The 24564-nt window shown below is 40.7% G+C and overlaps 2 long non-coding RNA genes across 2 annotated transcripts; one reads left to right on the top strand and one right to left on the bottom strand.

The window, feature by feature from the left end:
- Positions 1-1813: 1813 nt before the first annotated feature.
- On the top strand, positions 1814-5024 carry LOC112845421 (uncharacterized). Its single transcript, XR_003218229.1, has 3 exons — positions 1814-1844; positions 2882-2908; positions 4616-5024. It is a non-coding gene; the product is annotated as an uncharacterized LOC112845421 (long non-coding RNA).
- An 11377-nt stretch (positions 5025-16401) lies between these two features.
- Positions 16402-24301, bottom strand: LOC109200361 (uncharacterized). The gene is made up of 4 exons (XR_002060528.2): positions 23118-24301; positions 18693-18812; positions 17122-17197; positions 16402-16998 (listed from the first exon to the last, which is right to left on the bottom strand). It is a non-coding gene; the product is annotated as an uncharacterized LOC109200361 (long non-coding RNA).
- Between the last annotated feature and the right edge of the window lie 263 nt (positions 24302-24564).

Raw genomic sequence — 24564 nt, 5'->3', positions numbered from 1 at the left:
TCACTATAGCAGACTCAGTTTAGTGCAGTGAGTCAGCACAGCTCTTGTGATCATCAAGATGTTTTTAGGCAAATGTGAGAAAGGATTGGTGTTCAGTTTGGCCAGTCAATGTTTTTGCCTTTTTGTCTACAACCTCTGGGATGGGTCTCCAAATCCTTAGAAGTGTGTTTGTAAACCTATCTTGAGCGGCTCATGAGTAGCAGTTCATGGAAAAAAAAATTTCACATAGGGCAGGGGTCTCAAACTGCAGTCCTCGAGGGCCTGTTTTCTGAAGCTTTTCCATGTGTCCATGTTACAACACACCTGAATAAAATTTGTAGGTCATTAGCAAGAGTATAGAATTTGACTGCATGCTGAGGTGTCCCCAATCACAGTCCACGAGGGCCGGTGTCCCTGCAGGTTTTAGATCTCACCCTGGGTCAACACACCTGAATCACATGTTTAGTTCATTATCAGGCCTCTTGAGAACTTCAAGACATGTTGAGAAGGTAATTAATCCATTTAAATCAGCTGTGATGGATCAAGGACACATCTAAAACCTGTAGGGACACTGGCTGGGATTGGGGACCCCTGCTCTAACCCTACCCTACCTACTCAATTAAATTTGAATAAATGTAAGTGTTTGGAAAAATGTACTTCTAAAATACTTTTCTTTCATCATGTTCATTCACTCGTGAGTTGCTGTAACATTAAGCAAATGGCTGAGTGTATAGTCTGCTAATGACCTATTAATGTTATTCAGGTGTGCTGCAACAGGGACATGTGCAAAATTTACAGGACACCAGCCATCGATGACTGGAGTTTGAGACCCATGATGTAGGGCATTGAGGATTTCAAAAGCTTCTTTCTCTTCATAAATTAAATCCCGGTCTAAAAACTGCTTTTTGTAATTTGTGATGATGACTTGGAGAATACAAGTGGGATGAAAACATAAAATTATCAAATTTGCAAGAGGCCAGATACTTAAAAAAAACAAAACAAAAAAAAAAACAAGGCTGTGTTTTTGAAAATAATCCTGCCCACATTTACAAAAGATGAACTGTATGTGAAAGTCATGTTTGTTTGTTTGTTTGTTTGTTTGTTGTTTTTTTAAATAAATGTGGGAATCTCCAGCAAAGTCCTTACATGCAACAGCTTACATTCAGGACTCATTTCTGTTTTTTTATCATTAAATTATCTACAAAGAAATTATATTTTTACTACATTTTGATAATTAGGGCCTAATATCAGCTATCATAAGTTTGTCATAGATTTAATTGAGTGCTTATTGCTGTGTATCAAACATGCCCCAAGTAAATTTCTGTGTACTTCTAAGTTCTTTTCCTACTGAATTTTAATTTATGTTTTCAGACTGTTTGTTTTTATTGTGTCAATAGAATTTGAATGCAGGCCACCTCAAATGTTAAAGCCTACAAACATTCCATACAAGCTATCATTTGTGATTGGTGCCTGCTTTTAAATTGTGATGTCACCATTTGATAAAGTGTGCATTTCTAGGTGTAGCAAATCATTGGTTATGATATCTACTCTGTTATGTAATCGAACCTAAATTGTAGAGCATTACATGACTACAAAACTTGTGAGGTTTATTGCAAATGGATAAAACCACATATTACCTTCATGAAGAGGGTGATCTTTATTAGGGTGTAGAGAAAAAAAAAGAAAACGGAGAGGAGCTGTTGCATGTATTCCAGCTGTGGTAATCAAAGAATTTTCCTGAATATATCTGACTAGAGAGAGTGATGCAGTATTGACTCTGATGTTGATTTGAGTTGTCTCATTCTGTATTTTTGTTCTTTGTCTTTTGCTATAGAGTGAACAGATCTTTGGTTTTGCCTTTTCTGGTAAGTAGACAGTGATGGTAATGTTTAGTATTTTATACATGGCCAAAAGACAGTCAGGATTTATAACCTGTAGCAGCAGCGCCCCCACACAGGACTGCTGACTGTCCCTGACGTTTAATAGCATCATTTATGTCTAAATTTAATTTTTGATGGCTTATCAAGTCCAAATATAGCTAAATGTCAGAGATGTTTGCATACACTTGTTCAATTTCTCCTTATGCTACATAATCCTTATGTGGGTTATGTAGCGAACCATACTATGAAAGTGCTTTGTGTGAGTCAGTATAGGTGGTAACTTAAACAGTTAAGAGCAACACAGCTATCGATTTTTAGTGTCTCTCATCTTCCACTTATGAATTAGCATGAAGTCAAAACACTAGAAGTATTTTGCCTGAGTGACAACAAGTGATACTTTTACCCTTAAGTGATAATAAAAAGTAAGAAAATCTAAAGTGTGAGTAGGTATATTAAAGCCAGTGTTTTAAAATTAAATCTAAATGTTGCCAAAAAGGGACATACTGAAAAACACATAAATATTCCGAGCAACAGGTACAATGGAAGGACTTTTTATTGTAATATTTTAAGAAATTTTAATTTCAATAGAAAAAAATTGTGCGCCACTGTTGTTGGTGTAACATAGACTAAAACCTGATGAGGTTTCCTGTTGCTTCTGATTTAAACAATTACTTTGTATTCAATGTTTTTAACCTGAAATGACATTAAAGTTGTGGTTCTTCACATTTTATTACAACTGACTTCTGTTTGAAAATGTTTGAGCCACAAAGCTTCTGTGTTGGAAATATTTGGTATATCCTGCATTTGTGCCAACAAATATTGGTGCCTATTCTTTGCACTTCTGTAGTATGAATGCTTTTATTACACGTTATAGCCATGTGAGACTCTGCAACTAATGTTCATAAAGGCCTGAAGAAATTGAGGATTTTACTAGTTATTCTATGTCACAGTAAATTGGATTGTGTGTGAAGAGGCTCAACAGTCATTACACAGTGATCTGATGTATTGTTTCCTTTCTTTAGACTGCTGATCTGATCGTCTCAAATCTGGTAAGTAAAGGTTTGTCTGAGGTCCTTGCAGTCTTTCTTCCTTGCAGATTTATTTTGTTTATGTTTTTTTGTCACATTTAAATGTTTCAAATCATCTAACAAGGATAACCTGGATAAATAGAAAAAAACAGTTTGACAGTGATGATTTCATTTATGAAGCACAGAAAATCAAACCAGAACAACCTGGCCTAATGTAAAATCATGTTGCTGTCTAATACCCAGCTGTGGAGGCCCTGATAGCAACAAGTACCATTAAGCATTTACTGGGGCGGGGATTTTGTCCACTCTACTTTCAGAATTGTTTTCATTAAGGTCCAATATAAGGTTTTCAAGTCATGTAAAGTTCTCAATTTCATTAAAGTACAGACTCTGATTAGTCTACACCATAGGTGTCAAACTCTGGCCGCCTAATTACATTTGGCCCGCGAAGCCATACTAAATTATTATTAGAGCTGGCCTACTGGTATTATATTGTTTAGTATTAAGCTTTGCTTGTTCCATATTCAGTTTTTCAGCAAAACTTGTTTGAGTCCATAAGAAGAGATTCATTCTTAAATCTGGAGGAAGATCTTTTTTTCAATAAATATTAATGTTAGCCCGCGACCTTGTTCCACTTTTGGATTTTGGCCCACTGTGTATTTGAATAAAATGAAACTCTTGGTGTAGACCAGGGGTGTCAAACTCAGAGTTGGACTTGCTTGTTTGCTTTAGATCAGTTTCCTGCTGTGAATCCCAAGTATGATTAAACTGAAGCTCAGGACCTGACGGCATGATGCAGGTCCTGAAGTAGTAAAGGAACTCTGGACCATCACAGTAACAGCATCATGTTTGACTTAAACGCTGGTGTTTTTCTGAAATTCGTCTCTCACTATAGGAGACTCAGTTTAGTGCAGTGAGTCAGCACAGCTCTTGTGATCATCAAGATGTTTTTAGGCAAATGTGAGAAAGGATTGGTGTTCAGTTTGGTCAGTCAATCAATAAATTTGAGTTGACTGGATGTAAACTTAATGTAGAACAGGAAGCCTGAAACTGACTGCTCTAATGTCAGTGTGTAGGTTTTTTGGACCATATAATATTTACAGGAACTGTTGCAGCACATCTTGATTTCAGTCAATACACTCTGTTTGTTTTTATAGTGTTAACAGAATGCAAAAGTGTCCTTATATCAGTTCCACCACCATTTGTTAAACATTGTCATTCAGTTCAGTCCAATATGCACTGTATTTTTCAGATTATGAACGGGTCTGTTTTTTAAACATAAGGTACATTAAGCCAAACGAAACAGCCAGATAAGTCAAGCTGTGTTCAACTCATTCACAATAACTCGCAACATTGTTCAGTTGTAACACATAAAATACAGAACGATACACTCACTTTTTCAGTTTATTCCTCTTCCACAAATCCATCAAATTCTTCATGAGTTTGAAACCTAATATTATGTTGAAGCACAGTGCGAATTACACCGCGAGGCTCCTAGCTACGGTAGCTTACCAAAGTTGTACTACAACATTTTGAAAAATCTTGCAGCGCCGTGTCCAACATAGAATTGGTTTGAAGTCAGTAAGCACAGCCAGAATGAATACATAAGGCGCACTGTCTATTTTTGAGAAAATGAAAGGATTTTAAGTGTGCCTTATTGTCTGAAAAATACAGTAAAGTCAGCTTTATTGGAAATATGTCTAATTCCAGTCCCTTTGTGTCTTACAGGTGACCTGTTGCAGAAAGCCCTCTCCCTCTATCATTAACAAGCAATTCAGTCTGTCCTATCACTCTCCCCACTCTATCTATTTTGACAAGCCATTCTATCTTGTATCACTCTATCCCAAGAGCTCTATCTAATTTACCAAAAATCACGTTTTGACTGAGATCAAGTTTTGACTGGAATCAAGTTTTGTCTGGAATAATCAAGCTTTGACTGGTCCCAGTTTTTGGGAAATTGAAGTTACCAGTACTTCATCTATCTGTTACAGAATTCTGAGAGATCTCTGCTCTCACTGCTCCTTCTTTCCTGTTGTTAGACTCTCTCACCTCCAGTCATTTTGCTGGAAATTACAAGTAGAAAGTTGAATATACAGTACAGTACAGTACAGTACAACTTATAGTAGAAACTACTTACACAACCCTACATTTTAATTTTGCATTACACTTTGGAATTAACAGTGATAGTTTGGCTTTCTTTGATAAATTATATAAAATATCACCTTTTTAAAAGTTTATTTGTAATAAGATAATCTGGTTATTTTGTAATACATACATTCAGATAAATACATTCACATAAATAAGAAATGGGATCCAAATACATTTTGCTAGTCTGTTTTGTTGGCTATAACAGTTGACTGCAAGTTTATACTATTATTATTTAAGGACAAACCCATTTTTGTCACTCAGTGTAAGTAGTATCATCATCAGTTAGTATCATCGAGAAGCTGCCTGAGGACCCAGAGTTCCTGTTTCCTGACTGCTGCAGAAAATCCAGCTGAAGAATCCTCATCGCCTGTCATCTGATCATCACACCACCACAGCTCCATATATTTGATTTAAATTTTAGATATCTGAAAGATTTACATAAACTCCCTTAAGAGCTAAGACTTTTATTATAGCCTGTTGATTGTTGAGATTTATTCTGCATATCAATTTACAGGAGTTGTAATTATTTACCAGTCGGGTTAAAAAAATATAAGTAAAATTATACAGTTTCTAAAAAAGCTACAATAAAACGGACCAAATTGTTTCAAGAGAACTTTGAATATCTTTTTATTTTGAGTTTGTAGTACAAATCAGCTTTTCATTCATAAGAACATTTTAAAGTAGTATAATAGTATATTTCTCAGATTTAATAGTAACTTAAAGAGTTATACGTTTTTCTGTGTTTCAAGGTTGAGTTTTGTTTACATTTGTGTATAAATACATATAAGCTCCAGGTTGTACTTCAGCAAAATGCCAAGAAAAGGTCAAAGGTCGCAGTCCCAGAAGCTTAGACGTCAGAAGGAGAAAGAACAGGTAAATGTTTCTCAGAGCAGTGAGCAGGTGAACGTGTGTGTTTCAACTTTTTCCAGCACAGAAGTGCAGAGCAGTGTTCAGACAGCCACAGTGTCTTATGCAGATGTGGTTAGTGTCTGTCCCGGAGCCTGAAGTTATGCAGGTAATCCATATTGAACCCCAGGTAACTGTACAAACACAGCATGATGGAGAAGCTCCAGGACCGTCTCATGTAAAAGTTGCAAACACTGAAAGTCATCCACGAGTGAGTAGCATCTGTGCATCCCGAAGCCAGGCCTCTCCTAAGTATGGAAAGTACCGGAATCAGCAATGCATGGCTAACAGTTTGGTTTTCCTGTCATTCTTACACGAGGATGAATTCATAACCAGAGCAGATCTTAACCGTGTGCCAGAAAGAGGTTTGTGAACAGCGTGTTTCTAGCCTGCGATGAGCTTCCCACAGTGGTCACCAGCCGCAGACACGAGTATCAAGTGGACATGTCGCAGTGTGCTCGTTATGGCACATTCGATGGTACAGATCATCTTCCGAGCCTTGAACAGGGATTACAGTGTTTGATTCCAGACATTCGCTATGCTTTGCTAGTCATGGGTCATCGCAGTTTGCAGGCTGACTTCTGGTGAATACGCATACTTTGACCCACACCCACAATGGATGAAAAGAGACGTCTTAAACTGACACCAAGTGCTTACTTCAAGTCAAGGCTTTTCAACATTGATGCAAGATTTGCTAAAGATACAAATTACCTGTTTTTCTCACAGTTTGTCACTGAAATACACTTGGCTAATTCCAGCATGACAATACAGCTAAGGAAAGATGGACGGAAAATCACATCAGGAATGTTACAAAGTAAGACAGAAGTAGAGAAGCTGGTAAGAAATAAAGATGCAATCAGATTTATGCAGCCACTCAGAGGAACTCCAGCTTACTGGCAGAAAACTACCAGAGATTTATTCAGTATGCTTCATCAAATAGGAACACCTCAGTTCTTTGTCACGTTCTCTGCTGCTGAGATGAGATGGCCTGAAGTGATTCAAGCAATAAAGAGACAGCAAGGTGAAGAGGTTGATTTTGAAGCCCTGGACTGGTCAGAAAAGTGTGAAATTCTAAGACCACGATGCGAATGTTGATGCCTTGTTCAGAGATTTGCTTTTTTCTCCTGCACAGCCCCTTGGTGAAATCATTGATTACTTTTACAGAGTTGAGTTCCAGCACAGAGGTAGTCCGCATATACACATGTTGCTGTGGATTCGAGAAAAGGTGGAAGTAGATGTGGATGACGACCAAACTGTCTGTGACTTTGTGGACAGATACATCTCAGCTCAACTCCCTGATCCAGAAAAACAACCTGAACTGCACAAAAAAGTCACTGAACTACAAAAGCACAGCACAAACCACACAAAGACATGCTTTAAGAGTGTGAACTCTGGTTGTAGATTTGGGTTTCCAAAACCACCAGCCACAAGAACAATGATTGTGAGACAGGATGAGGATTCAGACACTGAAGCTGCAAAAGCCAAACTCAGACCTTTGTTGAACCTGCTGAAGGAACCTGAAGCTGCTTCCCTCACCATCAGTGTTGGGACTAACGTGTTATTAAGTAACGCGTTACAGTAACTACGTTATTATTGTGGTAACGAGCACGGTAACTAGTTATTATGCCAAAACCAGGAACGCGTTACTCGTTACTGGGATTTAGATAGGCTCGTTACTCGTTACTTCGTGTGGAGGATATCGCGGAGCTTCCACAGATTCAATAACATTAGCAAGTGGTGGAGGCCAGCAGGTGGATGAAGGAAAAGGGAGGCAAGAGGAGAGACCCGAAGCGGCCGCCGGTCCGAGTGTCAGATGAACTGAACTTCAGGTAATAAGTTATGACCTGCAGTCTATCGGAGTCAGATATAAACCAAGTTTAGGTGGAGTTTATTTTCGGTATGCTGACATTTTCGTACTGCGTGCTAGCTAGCATGACGGAGTTTCTATACAGCTGGGTGGGTGCTATGTTACTGATGTTGAACTTTATTTTGTTCATACGGTTAATTATTAGAGTTGCCAACCGTCCCGTAAAAAACAGAATCGTCTGGTATTCAGAGAAAATATTACGCGTTTCGTACTGAGGTGAAAAGGAACACAGTTTGTCCCGGACTTCAGCTACAATGAAAAAGACACAAAGCTGAAGCTGCACAGCTGCCTCTTCTTCTCTCATTCTCTCCTGTTTCTACTTCAATCATGAAACTGATCAATGATCAGCTGATCGGCTTTTCTCTCTTGTTTATTTATCGCCCACTTTGCACCAGAAAGAGGAAAGCAGCGGATGTCGCGCTAAACAACAGCAGCACGTTTAAGCTTGATCAGCTGTTGTTAGAATTTATTTAATATTAATTTCTAGTATCAGCTGATGTTTGCTGGAGCCACAGCTGTAAAGCTGCTGGTCATGATATCGGTTTGGATATGTGGTGAGAGGGAAACATGCAGATGAAACCAGGAGATGTCCTTACTGAATCATCAGAGCTGAACAGGTGATGGAGAAACAGGTTTACCTTTTAGGTGACATGGATGAGTTGAAGGGAAGTTATGAGCTGTTTCTGAGAGACAAATAACACCAGGATGCTTTTCTATGTAGCTGACAGCTGGTAACTGTGCAGGGGCGGGTCTAGCAAAGTGTTGCCAGGGGGCAGGTAGGGCATTAACAGGGAAAGGGGGGCACAAGGAAATAGTTTTCTTTATTATTCTCATTTAAAATGTCTCGCTTTTAAAAAAATAATTATCTGAGTCTTACAACAAACGATTGATAGATTGATACATATATACCATCAGAACAGTGTACATCACTGTCACAACAGTGTTTGTTTTCATTCAAAGGCTTTATGATTTTTCCTATAATGGTGGGCCGGTCTCTAGTCAAAATGCCCGGGACGATTGTTTTGTCCCAGTCCAGCTCTGTATGCAGCTCATCTGCAGTCTGGTGTTACCCACATCTTCCTATTCAGAAGGCAGAATTTCCAAGTTCTGAGTACAATCAAAAGCACCACGACTGCAGTTTTTGTGTTGGATGTAAAAAGCAGGCTAGAATCATGGCGGCGGTCAACGACGGTCCAGGCGTGGGATTTCTCTCGTGGAAATGTGCACATTATTTTTTCCTTTCTATTGGTAGGTGGCACAGTGCACTTGTGGCAAGTAAGCAAGCTAGAAGACTGGCAATCTTGCTGGGTATCCAGTTACGGAAGCAACACCTTAACAAGAGAATTCTGAGTAAAACCAAAGTTACTTTCCCTAGTAACTAGTTACTCTGAAAGTAACGAGTAACTTGAAGTAACTGAGTTACTTTTTTAGAGAAGTAACTAGTAATGTAACTAAGTTACTAATTTAAAGTAACTTACCCAACACTGCTCACCATAGAGCAGATTCTGTCACGATGCAACTTGACAATGAATGAGTATGAACAATGCCTCCAGGACATAAACAAGAAAACAGCGCTGATTCTGAAACGTGACCCAAAGGACTGTTGGATCAACAATTACAACCCACACCTGCTTGAAGCCTGGAACTCTCATTTAGATGTCTCGTTAATATAGTATAGAATATCTCTGTAAATATATAACAAAGAAAGAATCTGGCCTTTCTGAATACCTAAAGACAGTTATTGACAACTCTGATAAGAACACGGTCAATGAATGTGATGAAATGAGAGCTGTGATGCAGGCTTACTCAAAAAATTGATTCAAGATGGCGCCGCGGATGGCAGCCTCGGTACTGCGCTCTCTCGCACTTTTCTTGTTTCTGTTTATTTTCTGCGCTTTTGGTCACTCAGACCACATCACTTTCTCCAGAGATGAACTTCTAAACATCAGGCAGTCGTCTCACTATAGTTCTTATCCATTTTTCACAAACCCGGAAAGTTTTTTGGAGATTTTAGTTGGAGGCGCAGCAGCTCTCTGTGGCTCCTGGAGGAGACGTAGACGGGGGACCCGCGCTGGTGCGCTGGTGAAACTACGTCGGCGAGGATTCCGCACGGCACTCCCCTCCATTCACCTCGCGAATCTCCGCTCTCTTCCAAACAAAGTCGACGAATTACTGCTCTTAAACCGGACTAACAAGGACTTTGCACGCTCTGCTGCCCTCTGCTTCACTGAAACCTGGCTCAGTGAGCGTGTCCCAGACGCTGTCTTAAATCTGCCGGGCTTCCAACTTCACCAGGCGGACCGCAAAACGGAGCTCTCAGGGAAAACAAAGGGTGGTGGAGTCTGCTTCTACATTAATGAAGGTTGGTGTACTGATGTCACAGTGTTACAGAAACACTGCAGCCCACACTTGGAAAGTCTTTTCATCAATTGTAAACCGTTTTATTCACCGCGGGAGTTTTCTTCCTTCATGCTGGTCGGAGTTTACATCCCTCCTCAGGCCAACGCGAACAACGCACTGTGCGAGCTGGCTGACGAGATCACCACCCTGGAGAGGAAATTCCCGGACTCCTTTACAATTATCCTTGGGGATTTCATCAGAGCAAACCTAAACCACGAACTCCCTAAATACAGACAGCATATAGACTGCCCCACCAGGGACAAGATCATACTGGATCACTGTTACACCACTGTAAAAGATGCCTATCGCTCTGTGCCCCGGGCAGCTTTGGGACATTCTGATCACTGCATGGTCCATCTTATTCCAGTTTATAGGCAAAAACTCAAACGTGCCAAGCCTGTAGTCAAAACTGTGAAGAAGTGGACTAACGCAGCAAAGCAGGAACTGCAGGACTGTTTTGACTGCATTGATTGGACCTGGATGAGCTCACGGACACTGTGACATCATACATCAGTTTTTGTGAAGACGTGTGTGTGCCAACAAAGACCTTTTGCACATACAACAACAATAAACCATGGTTCACTCCTAAACTCCAACATCTTCGTAAGGCCAAGGAGGACGCCTACAGAAGTGGTGACAGGGCCCTGGACAAACAAGCCAGGAACACACTGACCAAGGAGATCACAGCAGCTAAAAGGATCTACTCCCAGAAGCTGGAAGAACGGCTCTCAGCCAACGACCCTGCGTCAGTGTGGAGGGGCCTGCAGGAAATCACCAGCTACAGACGCCCCCCACCCACTGTTGAAGCAAACAAAGACCTGGCCAACGAGCTAAATACATTCTACTGCAGGTTTGAGACGGACAGACTCCCACGCCTCACCCTCCCGTCCCCAGAGACACCGCTTCAGACACTGACCCCCAACACACCTTCCACCTCTCCCCCCTTCACCCTCACCCTCTCCAATCCAGTCTCAACAACCACCACCACCCTCTCCAATCCAGACTCAACGACCTCCATCACACCTCCCACCCCCCTTTCCTCCTCCCTGAAACTCAGAATACACACTGAGGATGTGAGCCGACTATTTCAGAAACAGAAGCCCAGGAAAGCCCCCGGACCAGACGGTGTCTCACCCTCCTGCCTCAAGACCTGTGCTGAACAGCTGGCTCCCATCTTCACTCGCATCTTCAACAGAAGCAGAAGTTCCATCCTGCTTCAAACGCTCCACCATCATCCCTGTTCCCAAGAAACCCACCATCACAGGACTGAATGACTACAGACCTGTCGCCTTGACGTCTGTGGTCATGAAATCCTTCGAACGACTGGTGTTAGCCCATCTGAAGGACATTACAGGCCACCAACTGGACCCTCTGCAGTTTGCCTACCGGGCAAACAGGTCGGTGGATGATGCAGTGAATATGGGGCTGCACTACATCCTGCAACACCTCGACCGCCCGGGAACTTATGCCAGGATCCTGTTTGTGGACTTTAGTTCGGCTTTTAACACCATCGTGCCTGAACTTCTCTCTTCCAAACTCTCCCAGCTCAGCGTGTCACCAGCTACCTGTCAATGGATCACCAGCTTCTTGACAGACAGAAAGCAACAAGTGAGGCTGGGGGAGATCACCTCTGAAACTCGGTCCCTCAGTACTGGTGCCCCTCAAGGATGTGTCCTCTCACCACTACTGTTCTCCCTCTACACTAATGACTGCACCTCCAAGAACTCAGCTGTTAAACTCCTAAAGTTTGCAGATGACACCACCGTCATTGGCTTCATTCAGGATGGTGACGAGTCTGTATACCGGCAGGAAGTTGAGCGGCTGGTACTCTGGTGCAGTCAGCACAATCTGGAGCTGAACACTGTAGAGATGACAGTGGACTTCAGGAGACATTCCCCAACTCTGCCCCCCCTCATCATGTCAGACAGCCCTGTGTCGACTGTGAAGTTCTTCAAGTTCCTGGGTACCACCATCTCCCAGGACCTGAAGTGGGAGACCAACATCAACTCCATCCTCAAAAAGACCCAGCAGAGGATGTACTTCCTGAGACAACTGGGGAAGTACAGTCTTCCACAGGAGCTCGCCATCTCCCTCCTAAACAGTTGACCTGTCACACTGCTCCCACTGCCAGACTGCAACTGCACCTTATGTACATTCTGTAGTATTCATTCCACCTCATTTCATTTCTGTATTTTATGTACATAAGTTTAGTTATTTATAGTTGGTTTACACAGCTTTGTGTATGTATGTATGTATGTATGTATGTATGTATGTATGTATGTATGTATGTGTGTGTGTGTTTTACATTGCTGTGCTTGAGAGCCACCATCTACCGGAACCAAATTCCTTGTATTTGTCTGCACATATACACAAACACGATTCTGATTCTGATTCTGAAAAGAGAGAAATCAGTGCACAGGAGTGTGTGACTCGAGTCTGTGGCATAAAAATGTTCCCGCAGTGTTGTATTTGTACCAACAGATGATAACCCAGTAAAAATGAGTCGCCTGATGAGCTACCTGGAAAGCACAACACACGATAGTTGTAATATTTGGATGACAAGTTTGACTGATAAATACAAATGCAGACCTGAGACACCAGAATATGAGGAAATGTCCCTGGCTGATTTTGCTGCCCTGTGCAGGTTGGTGAGTGGTCCAAATGAAGGAAAAGATGTGCTTCCTCTTCTAAACCAGCTTGGATTTGTACAAAGGCGAAAGAATGATAAACCAGCTATAATCAGATATTACCGCTGCTCACAAGAAAAAGATCCGGAGCAATATTATGGTCGACTGTTGAGACTTGACCTTCCACACAGATCAGAACACGAACTGAAACCACAAGGGTTCCAAACCTATCAGTCCTTCTACAACTCAGGTTTTGTGCGACTTCCCTGTTCAGACCACAGTGAGTCTGTGAAAAGGGTTGTGAAAAGAAATAAAGACAAGTATGAGAAGAATTCTGAGGATATTGAGAGTGAACAGAACAGAATATGAACAAAATAGGGATGTTGTGATTGATGAATGGTGTAATCTTGCTCCTGAATCTGAAGTTGAGAGGTTGCAATGTGATGAGAATCTTCCTGAGAGACATTCTGATGATGAGAACAAACAGGAGAATGTTCCCGACTACAGTCGTCAGTCTGATGCTGTAACAGAGATCAGAGCCATCAGAGAACAACCTGCAGTCGATCCAGCTGTGGTACGTGTAATGTATCAGAATCTGAACCAGAAGCAGGCCTGCGTGTTCTATGCTATAAGAGACTGGTGTATTCAGCGAGTTTGTGGTTTGAACCCAGATCCATTTTTCTTGTATGTCAACGGTGGTGCAGGAACTGGAAAGTCACATCTGATTAAATGTATTCACTCTGAAGCATCAAAGATCCTGAGCAGACTGCCTGCTAATGCAGAAGAAGCTGACATATCAAATCCAACTGTTTTACTGACGTCATTTACCGGGACAGCAGCTTTTTCTATCAATGGCTCTACGTTACATTCTCTACTGAAACTACCCAGGAGTCTGAAACCACCCATTCAAGGACTTGGTAACCAACTGGATGAAGTCAGATCTGAGCTTATAAATGCTGAAATTATTATTATTGATGAGATTTCAATGGTTTCAAAACCCCTTTTTGCTTATGTGGATGCAAGACTGAAACAAATCAAAGGCACTCAGAGACCTTTTGGTGGAATGTCAGTTTTAGCTGTTGGAGATTTTTACCAGCTGCCACCAGTGCGACAGTCTAAACCTCTCTGCGTTTACGATCCAGAACAGATTGACCTATGGCAGGAAGATTTTCAGATGATGATCATGCGTCAGAAAGATGATGTGGCCTTTGCAGAGATGCTGAACAGGATTAGAGTCAAAGAAAAGACAGAGGTCACAGGCTGTGACTGTACCAGAAGAATGTCCAACTGAGCTCTTACACATTTATGCCACCAACAAGAATGTTGAATCCCACAACACAGATTCGCTCAAGAAGCTTCATTCAAACATTATAATCATCAATGCAGACGATTTCCAGAAGGATAAATGTACAGGCAGAATGGCACGAAGAGACAAACCATTTACAGGTGGGCGAAATGATTTACCCGACACCCTGAACGTTGCTGAAGGAGCTCGAGTGATGCTGACCAGAAACTTGGACACACTAAACGGTTTGGTTAATGGTGCTTTTGGTATACTGATAAAGGTGGTGAGATCTGAAAATGATGGAAGTCTATAAGTATAGCAAGCTGAATTCATATAAACACACAGCTCTAAATCTTGAATTGTAGGATGTACAAAAATATTCATGTGATTATCATCGACATTTAAATAACTATATCTATTGAACCATTACACGTATTCTTTATAGAAATTACACAATCTCAAAATGTGAAAAAAGAAAGTGTTTAAGAGAATAACTAATCCTGCCTAACAGCACTAACAGTGGTTTTCCACATCTGCTCTATGTGGATAATGGATCAGACATATAAAGTCATTTTGAAAAGTTCGTGAAGGTTACATCCATTTATATGTTTTCGTCTTTATCATTTTATATGAGGTCACACAGCTGACTTGAGTTTTGATCAGAGTAGAACCATAACATTCATGTTAAGGGTTCTACTGTTTACAATTACTTTATGATGGATTTCACCCTGGTCACAGCACTATGTGAAAAGCTGTTAGAGGTAAAGTTAACCCAATTAATACCTCATCATAAGTCACTCTTTAACGCAGGGCAGTGATTATTTTTTTTTAACTTTTCTCACATTTGGTTGGAGGGTTTCAAAAAGTGATGATAGATCACAAATGCTTTCCCATGCAGTGCTGAGTGTTCTTGCCCACTGTTCAATAACATACGCAGGCTCTTGGACAAGTGTTTTGTGTGCAAGCTCCAATAGGACTTCAGTGGCATTGTAGGCTGTTGGTATCTTTCTGCAGCTGTGGTTATCAAGTATGTCTATAAGTTCTTCTTGGTCCACGATGCTAAAGTCTGATCACCACGCCTCTAACACTGTACGCTCAGATTCAGGCATGAACTTAAGGAAATCCTCCACAATATCACTCTTTACATATCCAAGAGGGCATGTCTCAAGAGGGCACGCAGCATCCTACGAGACCGTACACACCCAGGACACCGGGTGTTTAAGCTGCTGCCGTCTGGCAGGAGGTTCAGGCTGCTGAGGTCCCGAACAAACAGACTCAAGGACAGCTTTTACAACAGGGCAATAGCCCTAATCAATGCAAATAGCTGACCTGATTGGCTACCTGCCTGGACTTTTTTTTAGGGGGAGGTAACAATGTTTAAAACAATAACAATAGTAATATTTATATTTATAACAAGGTGCAATAATAATTAATGTGCAATAATAACAGGTGCAATACACATAACACTTATTCTTCTTTTTTATTTCTAAGTTAATATACTGTGTTGTGTTGTTTGTGTTGCGTTGTGATGTGTCATATCGTGTCGTGTTGTGTTATATGTAGTACCGACGTAGGACAGTTTTTCCAATTTCATTGTACTACTGTACTATGTATGACTGTGCAATGACAATAAAGAATTATCTTATCTTATCTTATCAAAGGCAGCTTGTTCTAGAATGGCAGGTGCAATTTTCACAGGCAGATATTTCTCTCTAACCCATCCAAATGCAATGATTCTGCCCACACTCTCCCACTCCTGTTGCCCAAAATCATGCCTTAAGAAGGGCACTTTGTAAACATTTCCAGTGGTGCACTGGTCATAGAATTCTTTCCAGAATTCTGAAAGACAATCTCTCACAACTCCCCCATCGTCATGGGCCATTTCAGGTGTTCCATCAGGCAGTACGATCTGGATTTTGATGTCGACATCTTCAAGGTCCTTATCACTAAAATGTGAAATGAGCTCTGACATTACCTGCCCTCTGTGGACCACCACTACTCTCCTCACTCTCTCACTGGATGGACCAGGGTGTGGAGAAAAAATCAGGGTGTCATCCAAATTTATTGGCTCACTGTCAGAAAAGGGGCCAACAAAAATAATGTCACTGCTGTGAGAAGTGTTAGCACTTAGAGACTGCGTGGAAGATTGTGGAAGGTTATCGTTTGGAGTGTCTTCAATGTATGTCACATCATGGCTGACTGTTTCAAATGGAGCAGATGTTTGGACTGTAGTGACAGTAAAAGAAGAGGTTTGGTTTTGAGGACTGTCTTCAATTTCTGAAGATGGATGCAAACTCGGGCTGGAACTCTGAAGGCTGTCATTTTGTTTTTTCTTTGTGGTGAGGTAGAACCTGCGGATATTTAGTTTTGTGACATGATAAAGTTCTCCTACTGTCAATGCATCATCGACTATCATCTCTTGATAATCCTTCAGATCACAGTCAAAATCTGTTAAGGGCCCCTGAATGTTTCCTCCATCTGGAAAGAACAGGCCTGTTGCAACCTGTAATATGTCCCTTTTCTTGGCATCCTTGCAAATGTCTATTTTTCTTGTTCCTCCTCCTCGTCTAGCTCTAACCTGCTTGAAAACCTCAGTGTCTTCATCATAATGCATCCATCCTATTTCTATTTTTCTATTTCTCTTCAGAGCATTTCTTTTATGGGTTGTTTGGGAATGTTCTTCTTGCCGTGTGCTACTGCCATCCTCTTCAGATAATTTTCTTTTGGACGCTTTGGATTTCAGCCGTTCAAAAAGCGCTGACTTGCGGCTGCTGCCCCTCCGTCTGCAAAATCCAAATACTGCTAGACGATCACCATATGATGGCAAATAAGTCTTCAGCTCCTCATCTGTCATTAGACTTATGACACTGGCATCAATCTAAAGATGGAAAAATAATTTAATTTATTAAAACAACCAGCCTTGAAAATACAGTCCTATTTTTAACTTAAGAACAATGAGGAAAAGTTGCATTTCAACCAGTATCTTGTTGGAAGTAAGTACCTTCTCATTCTCCAAGGTCTGTATAATTTCCTCAGAGACTTCTCTTTGTTTCAGGAATTCAGTCAAGTCTCCCATGCTGTAAGGAAGGATGTAAATTAAAATTACCTATTACAAAGCCACCATATTATCATCAATGTATCTGTGCCTACATAATGAGCTCTGACTATGGTGGAGAAGTGGGAATTGCATTTTTAAGTGTCCATTTGCACTGTAACTACAATCTGCATCACAATACAGTCAATCACACATTTTCTCAGTTGTCTGGTTACATTTTTATTGGTTTTGTTCCTTATTTATATAGTTTTCAGTCACATTCCCCGTTTTGGGTGATTTGTGATTTTGTTTTATACAGTGCTGTACACTTATTACGCATGCTTTCAGCAAAACGTCTGTATCATCAAACGTAACAGGTGTCATTAGCGTGTAACAGAAATGGTAAATAAATGTTAAATGGCCTGTATTTATATAGCGCTTTTCTAGTCCCTAAGGATCCCAAAGCGCTTTACATATCCAGTCATCCACCCATTCACACACACATTTACACACTGGTGATGGCAAGCTACATTGTAGCCACAGCCACCCTGGGGCGCACTGACAGAGGCGAGGCTGCCGGACACTGGCGCCACCGGGCCCTCTGACCACCACCAGAAACCTTATAGGTACCTTTGGTTAACCCTCACGTTGCATTCTATTCAACTTTGTATGTAACAATCGCTGTCACAGCGTTTTTGTATACCTTTTATCCTGTTATCATTTGTAGGAAGGCATTCAAAGCTGAAGAACCTGGCGCCATTTGTAGCTCACTGTAGCTCACGAGACAATCCAGTTTTGAGTGCGCGCGCCTTTGTGCCATATCCTTCCGGGTAACAAGGAAATGACGTCAGCCACGTAGATTACTGATTGGCAGAGCTAACTCGAAATTTTGAGTTATTTTCTCGAAATTTCGAGTTATTTTTCTCATAATTTTGAGTTGCTAAGTCGAAATTTCGAGTTGCTAAGTCGAAATTTTGAGAAACTAAGTCGAAATTTCGAGAAAGATAACTCGAAATTTCGAGTTAAGTATCGTTTTTTGCTTTTTTTTAGTGGCGGAAACGGGCTTCCATAACTCTGAGACAACTTTTGAGTCACATTAATACCATGCACAGCCACAGCCCTGACTTTCGCGTGGTGTGTGGAATTGATGGCTGTCCGAGTGAGTACAGAGTGTATAACTCCTTCTACTATCACGTAAAGCGGACACACGCGCATCACCTTCTCGGAGTGGAAGCGGATGAGGAGGAAGGATCAACCCGTCATGGTTTACCTGGAGCAGGTGAAAGGACGGACCCAATCAATGGGGCCGCCAGTTCTTCAGTAACTGACGAGGGCTCAAGCATCCCCGCACTAACGGTAAGTTATTTTAACAAAAGCCGGAGAAACGAGCTGCAGAAGCTGTAACATAATGTTAGCATTTACTTTGGCTGATCCAAGTACGTCCATTAAATGTGTTGTTTTTGACAGACTCATGTTGTACTTTTATTTTAACAGTGATGAGTGTCGAACTAGTTGCTTCGCTAAATTAACTAACTCACCTGAAACGTAAATGAGAGCTGTGGCAGAAACGCAAAGCTGCAGTCTTGTCAGACAGTGGTTTTTGTTTTTTTCAGTCATCCGTTCGCTCCGGTGAATGCATCCAAACTTTGCAGAAAGTCCTATTAGTTTAAAAAAAAAAAAGTTGATATATTGTTGAAATACATGTTGAAATCAGCTGGTAAAAGCCAGTCAGCTAACTGACTGGTCGCTATCATGTTTACATATAATGTTTACATATAAGGTCAACTTAGACAATGACTATTAGGCAAAGTAAACCAAAATAACATGATTTGTTCATAGTTACTGTCAAAAAAATTTAAACACACAAAAAATACTCATCTTCACATTAATAAGAGCATTAAAGTCAATATTACTTTTATTGTCAGTATTGGTTAGTTTTTTTTTAAAGGTGAAACTACTAAATACTACTAAATACTTTCGAGGATGCCAATGTTCACATTTTGGACAGAGAGGACCGATGGTTTGAAAGAGGAGTGAAAGAGGCCATCTATGTCCACTGTGAGCGACCGTCTTTGAACAGAGGTGGTGGTTTACGACACCAACTGTCTGCCATCTATAATCCAGTTTTGAGTTCCCTCCCCAGACGCCTTAACGCCCACTCACATCCTGGGCCATCTGACCTCAGGAATTCACATGACAAGGTGGGGCCAGGTTTGACAATGAGCTCACCTGAAACCCTGGCTGATTGGGACCCACACCCGCTTTCACACCTTGGCTCATGTGATTAGAGGATCATCAGGAGGTCCTTTGTCCCTCTTTGGGGGGGATACTCCCACTGGGTTTAAATCTGGGACTCTCGGCCATTTGACCTTAGAACTGAAGAAGCTTCTCGGATGAGAGGTGAAACGTCTTCAAGCAACTTAAAGAAGTCCAGACGCTTTTCTTTGCAAACTCCTTTGACTACTAAATATAACATATTTCCAATTGTCAGTAACTTGTCCGACAGTAAATAACTGTCAGCTATCAGGTTCAGTAGGAAAAAAAAAATCAATAATGTTAGTCATTTAAACAAGTCGTCTCCAACCTTTTACGCACCACGGCCTGCGTTGAAGGCGTTGCCCCATATGAAATCAAATGTGTTTTAAAGAATCTTGTGATTTCAGGGCAAATGAACTTAGATTCGTTCAATAGTGCAATTCTGTGTTTCCCTTATTCTCCTGTTGATGTGAGGGATAAGCCTTGCCCCATATCTGTCAGTACGCTGTCATCAAATGAAAATAAATTGAAACAGTCAGCTGGGCAGATGCTGATTTTGTCTAAGATCCTTCCATTTCTTATGGACAAAATTGGAGAAAATCATTGCACACAAATGCTACGTAACATGTTAGAGATCATAAAAATTCTGTTTTCACCTATTATTGCTGTCTCAACTCTCTCCAGACTGAAGCTTTTAATAGAGGTGCATTTAAAACATTTCAAACAACTGTTTCCAGATGAAAATATTATACCTAAACATCATTATTTACTGCATCTTCCTTCTCAGATTAAGGCTCTTGGTCCTACAGTGAGGCATATGTGTATGCGCTTTGAGTCAAAACATTGTTTCTTCAAGCAGTGGGCTCTGAAAAGTAGTTTTAAGAATATTTGTAAATCTCTTGTGAAGCACAACCAACTTTATGAATGTAGTCAGAACGTGCATGAGAAACATCCCATTTTTTCAAGTGAAGTCGACATTGGTCCAGCCTCTGAGGTGAAAAATGGTCACTATGTAGAAGGAAAGATTGAAGACTTCATTGAGCAAGTTGACCATGTAGTGTCTGTACAGTGGAATATGCTACATGGAAATAAACATTCATGTGAAAAATCTTTGGTTATTTCTGATGTCATAAATGATGCTCCAGAGTTTGCACTTGTTAAAAACATCTATATTGTAAATGCATCTGTGTATTGTTTTGAATGCCAGCCTCTCTCTACAGTTGGGTGGAATGATCAATATTTAGCTTATGAGGTAGAAGTTCCCTGTCTAGCTCAGGCAAATATTTTGTGGATGCTGGAAATCTTGTTGATTATACAGCATACCACTATGTAAACTTTAGTAACAGCAAGTACATTCCAGTGAAGTATGATCTCACTGACATCATCAAACATCATTTTTGAGTCTTTTGTGAATATGTGGGCTGAAATATGTTTTTAAACACTGGCAAAAAATTATTGTTCTATTTACTTTTTATTTTACTTTTGGCGCAATCTGTTCAGTGCAACACAACTGAGAGGGAAACAATTTCAGTGTTTTGCCTCTTTTTCAATGTCACATTGATATGGTTTGACTGGTATGTAAGAAAAATAAATACACTGTGCTTAAGATACTAAGACTCATAATAATGCAATGTTGGGCATGTTATTAACCTGCAGTTCTCAATAAAGTAGATTTGATGTCTTGATTCAAGTTAGGTCTATTTCTTGAAACAAGATGATACAGCTTTTACAAATAACACAGCAGCTTAAAACGTTTATGAAATTCCAAAAAAAGCTTGTTTTGTGTGAGATATGACTCAAAACAATATGTTTTCAAGAGTTTTTTACTTAACAAGATATCCAAGACGTACTGTCTAAAAACAAGTTCCTATATCTCACTGAAACGTTACTCTTTAGCTTATTATGGCTTATTTTAAGTGTGATTAGATATTTTGACTTGAAATAAGACAAATATACTTGGTAAGATTTTGAGTTTTTGCAGTGTAGAGGACAAGTGGGGCTATGACTGTATGTTGCAGCTGACTAAAGGTGCAGTGAGTACTGGCAACTGCACTCTCTTGTCTAGTCTATTTCCCCCAATCCCAAAGCAGACAACAATTGGACCATTTATGCCAAGAAAAGACAACTATACATGTTTTAAGTTTTCAACGGATGATGTAAAGTACAAATTGGGAGAAATTGACCCAAGCTGGTGTTCTGTCACACTCACGGGAAGAACCATAAACAATGTAAGGTTGTATTATTACTGTGGACATAGCACTCTTTTGGTTCGGGTTCCTCTGAGAAGTGAAGGGACGTGTGCTATGGTGCGACTGGGAGCTCCACTCATGCTAATCGGAAACAAGGTAAAAGCCATTCCACAACGCAATACACGCACTTTAGTAGCAAAACGTAAGAGACACATTTTGGCAAAAAGAGACCCGGGGACACGCTTATGATCCTAGACTGAATTCACCCACCTGGATCGACTCAATAGGAGTGCCCAGGGGAGTTCCAAACGAGTATAAATTAGTGGACCAAGTAGCTTCAGGATTTGAAAGCATATTCATATGGATAACGCCCAATAAGAATGTTGATCGCATTAATTATGTTCACTACAATGTGCTGAGACTCTCTAACCTAACCAGGGACGCCATGGAAGGGTTCACAGAACAACAGTACTGCCGCTCTCTATACACAGTTCGCACGATTGCAAAGTGAAAGCAAAAAACAAGCGCAAATTCAAATGCAATTTCAATATGTCACATATAGGGCTGCTCGATTATGGCAAAAATGATAATCACGATTATTTTCTCTGAAATTGAGATCTCGATTATTTGACGATATTCATTTAACAATAACAATGTATTGAATAATGGCTTTAAAGATTGTCAAAAATAGTATAAAATAATGTGCAAATACTGATTACAGTGCAAATGTTTGCAATATAAAAAATAAAATGTAAACATCTATGTTTAGTGAACCCATAATGTTTCCACACCACTGAAGGGTTTTTTTTGTACCTGTCTTTTCAACCAACGGCAGTCACTCTCCTCTCCAAATAACTTCTGCTTAGCTTTCCGAGCTTCCTCTTAATTGTTGTGGCGCGTGTTTGAAACGCAGAGAGGTGCGCTCGATTTGCCACACGGAGCAGCGCGAGAGTAAAGCACGAGGGAGGTGCTAATCGGCTCAGTCATTTTTAATGATCGTTGAAAGCCCAGATTGTAATTTAGATTAAAATTCGATTAATTGAGCAGCCCTAGTCACATATTGACAGTGGCTCACCGACGCCAATGACATAATTACCCAGCTACATTTCCGAAAGAATGCAAAAGCATTGTCATATATTTTCCCTTCCTATGATAGCCCGACGGGCAGGGCAGGGATAGATTCTGGTAGCCCGACTGGAAAAATCGCTAGCCCCGGGACGTCGGGCTAGCGATTTTGCGAGCCCTGTGTATGATTGTGAGAGTAACAGTAACATTAAAGACAAGTGTCTTGTAGGTGACAGAAATGTAAGTTTAGTCTGCAGTAGTAGACATCTACCTCGTGTGGAACTAACAGTGTCAAAAAGGTGAAATGAACCTGAAGCATTGCACAGCTTAAGCTGCTGCACATACTGATCTCACGCATGGAGGTAAAGCACAAGCAACTAGAGCTAATCTTTTAGGATAGTAAGTTACTGGCTTCACTTGTGGAAAAAGTTCTGTTAGTTATTTCACAGTCACCTGGCATTTGTGCTGTTCACAGAACCACAAGTCCATCGCTGGACCTCCTCTGCGCTGTCACTTTTTGGAGCTTGGCACGCTCCCTCAGGTTCTCATGATCCAACGTTGCTGAAGATTTTAAAGGCAGAGCACGTCGTACACCTTAGTTGTCTTCCTCAACGTCAATGTCGAAAGTCTTTCATCTTATTTAAGATTTTGCTGTGCAGAGTCTCCTCATGACGATCTCCTGGAAGCCCAGTAGCACAGCTCTCTGCGCGATGTCTGCTGTGCTGAAGGTGATCTCTGATCCTCCTGAAGACTCTCTCCAGGCCTCAGCTTCCATCTTGTGGACGATCCCCTCAGCCACTCCTTCTTGTCATGGCACCTCACGACATCTACACATTAGAAAAATGACACTCCTCTCGCCACATGGCTTCTGCCATGTGTCAACTCCCCAATGAGACATGTACAAGAATGTTGCACAGTCTCCCTAAAACAATCTCCAGGGTTTGTCCTTGGAGCAGCTTCACTTCAACCTGTAATCCTGTGTAAAAACACATTAGTCAGCAATTAAATGTTTAGCTTGTTTAACTCCCAGCTCCAGCCTGTATCCTAGAAGACGAAGTCTTAAAGTTAAAACAACTTCACATTTGCAACCAACTGCAGCTCATAAGTGTAATAAAGTATTCAGCATCACAGAGACAAGTATCATTGCAGGTTTATTCTAAACTCATTAAGCTCCTGCTTTTTTCCATAATTTGTTCCAAATCATTTAACATCTCAACGTCATTCCACATTGTAATCAGTGACTTTCCTTAAGTTTGTCACTCACCATGAGCCCAATAGTGGTCAGATAATGAACCCCATGTAACTATTCTGTAACCACTGCACATCTGTTCAATTGTCACATGTCTGTCTGTGCTGAATCCTTTACAAGCACTCTTAAAGAAAAACAAACACACGGTTCAACCTGGTTGTCAGGTGTCGGCCATCCAGATTCCAGAGGTGCTGTAAAAGGTCATAAAGTTAACACTGGTCTCATCACACTGTATTTACTTCTTCCCTGTAACATTCATATTTTCTCCAACATTTTCTCAACAACACAGTGTAATTTCATCATCAACATATAGCCTGTAACCACAGTTTTCTTCACACGAAATCTCAGTAATCCTGTGGTAGAAAAAACATCATTAAGTTTTGTCCTGCTGTAAATCACATGATCAAATCACATGATTAACCATCTGCTGTAAAAAGAAATGTAAATGTTAGCGCTGCGCAGGTGTATACACTCTTTCTCACAGTCATCTCTGTGAGCAACACAAGGTAGTGAATAACACACCCATTTATTTTATTTAAAATTCTCACTCATTCACTCAGTGATTCTTTCTTTTGCTGATTGTGGAACCTATCGTCGCATTTCGTTTCCACGCTCAGCAAATGACGTCATTTCAAAAAGGAAAAAGAAGAA

The sequence above is a fragment of the Oreochromis niloticus genome, unplaced genomic scaffold (genome assembly GCF_001858045.2).
Source record: "Oreochromis niloticus isolate F11D_XX unplaced genomic scaffold, O_niloticus_UMD_NMBU tig00007327_pilon, whole genome shotgun sequence".
NCBI classification, from domain to species: Eukaryota; Metazoa; Chordata; class Actinopteri; order Cichliformes; family Cichlidae; genus Oreochromis; species Oreochromis niloticus.
Note: the sequence above shows the minus strand (reverse complement) of the source record. Positions and strands in the feature narration are given on the sequence as shown.